A 2,170-nucleotide genomic window follows, 5' to 3' on the forward strand; every position below is an offset into this window, starting at 1 on the left:
TTGAACCCATACAGAAGAGGGGCAGATTCCTGGGGTCACATACTTAGTGGCAGGTCTGGCCATCTGGGGGAAGATATTGGAGCTTCAAGGGTGCTGGTGACTGGGCTAGCTCACAAGAGAAGCCCATCTGAGCATACAAAACAAAACAAGGACACGGTAAGCAAACATAAAATACATAAACATAATAACGTACTGATGACTCAAACAAAACAGTCAATATCAAATAACATAAAGAGGCAAACCAAGATGGCTTCAGCAAGCTCCCAAAATAAAGAATCTAGAATTTTTCCAGAGGAAGAAAATTTCTTGGAATCACCAGAGGCAGAATACAAAAGATTAATATACAGAACTCTTTAAGAGATTAGGAAGAAAATTAAGCAAAGTGCAGAACACACAATAGAGAAACTTAAGAAGATTAGGGAAAAGCATAATGACAAATTTAACATGCTGCAAGAATCCATAGAGATAAAACAGAAAACCAGAAAATTAACAATAAAACTTCAGAATTAGACAACTCAATAGAAAGTCATAGGAGCAGAACTGAGGCAATGGAAGTCAGAATTAGTGAGACAGAAGATAAAGCATTTGACACTAACTTATTTGAGGAAAAATCAGATAAAATGATTTAAACAAATGAAGAAACCCTAAGAATTATGAGGGATTCTATCAAAAGGAATAACCTATGAGTGACTGGAGTATCAGAACGGGGGGGGATAACAGGAAATACAGAGAGAATTGTTGAAGATTTGTTGGCAGAAAACTTCCCTGATATCATGAAAGATAAACAGATATCTATCCAAGATGCTCATCAAAAGCCACATAATGTAGATCTCAAAAGAAAGTCACCAGGACATTTTATAATCAAACTTGCCAAAACCAAAGATAAAGAGAGAATTTTAAGAGTGGCTAAGGATAAATGAAAAATCATCTACAAAGGAGAATCAATAAGGAAAAACTCAGACTACTCAGCAGACACCATGCAGGCAAGAAGACAATGGGATGACATATAGAAAGCCTTGAAGGAAAAAAATTGCCAGCCAAGAATTATATATCCAGCAAAACTGTCTCTCAACATATGATGGTGAAATTAGATCATTTCCAGATAAACAGAAGCTTAGGGAATTTGCAAAACCCACACCAAAATTGCAAGAAATACTAAAGAGAGTCCTCTGGTTAGAAAATCAATAACATCAGATAACAACCCAAGACTAGAACACAGGACAGAACAAACAGATATCAACCCAGATAGGGGAGTCACAAAAATAAATCAAAGCTAAAACACTGAAAATAGGGAAACAGAGATGTCAATATGTAAAAGATGACAACAGTAAAACAAAAAAGTGGGACTAAAAACAGTAGACATAGATTTTTCGTATGTAGAGGAAGTCAAGGCGATATAAAGAAATAAAAGACTGGTTTAAACTTAGAAAAATAGGGGTGAATATTAAGGTAACCACAAAAGAATCTAACAATCCTACACATCAAAATAAAAAACAAGAAAAATACAAAGACTCTGCAAATACAAAATCAATAACACTGAAAAAGATGAAAAGAAAATAAATAAAGAAAAAATGACTCAGCACAGAAAATTAAGTGGAACAAAGAAACTGTCAACAATATACAAAAAAGACATCCAAATGACAGCACTAAACTCATACCTCTCAATAATTACACTGAATGTAAATGGACTAAATGCACCAATAAAGAGACAGAGAGTGGCAGAATGGATTAAAAAACACAATCCGTCTATATGCTGCCTACAAGAGACACACCTTAGACTTAAAGACACAAACAAACTAAAACTCAAAGGATGGAAAAAAATATATCAAGCAAACAACACTCAAAAAGGAGCAGGAGTGGCAATATTAAACTCTGACAAAACAGACCTTAAAGTACAATCCACCACAAAGGATAAGGCAGGACACTATATAATGACTAAAGGGTCACTACACCAGGAGGACATAACTATAATAAATATTTACACACCCAACGACAGGGCTCCAAAATACATAAAACAAACTCTAACAGAATTGAAAAGAGAGATAGACAGCTCCACAATAGTGATAGGAGACTTCAACACACCACTTTTGGTGAAGGACAGAACATCCAGAAAAAAGCTTAATAAAGACATGGAAGAGCTGAATGCTACAATCAACCAACTTGATCTCAT

This window comes from Trichechus manatus, unplaced genomic scaffold (assembly GCF_000243295.1).
Source record: "Trichechus manatus latirostris isolate Lorelei unplaced genomic scaffold, TriManLat1.0 scaffold00219, whole genome shotgun sequence".
Classification (NCBI taxonomy): domain Eukaryota; kingdom Metazoa; phylum Chordata; class Mammalia; order Sirenia; family Trichechidae; genus Trichechus; species Trichechus manatus.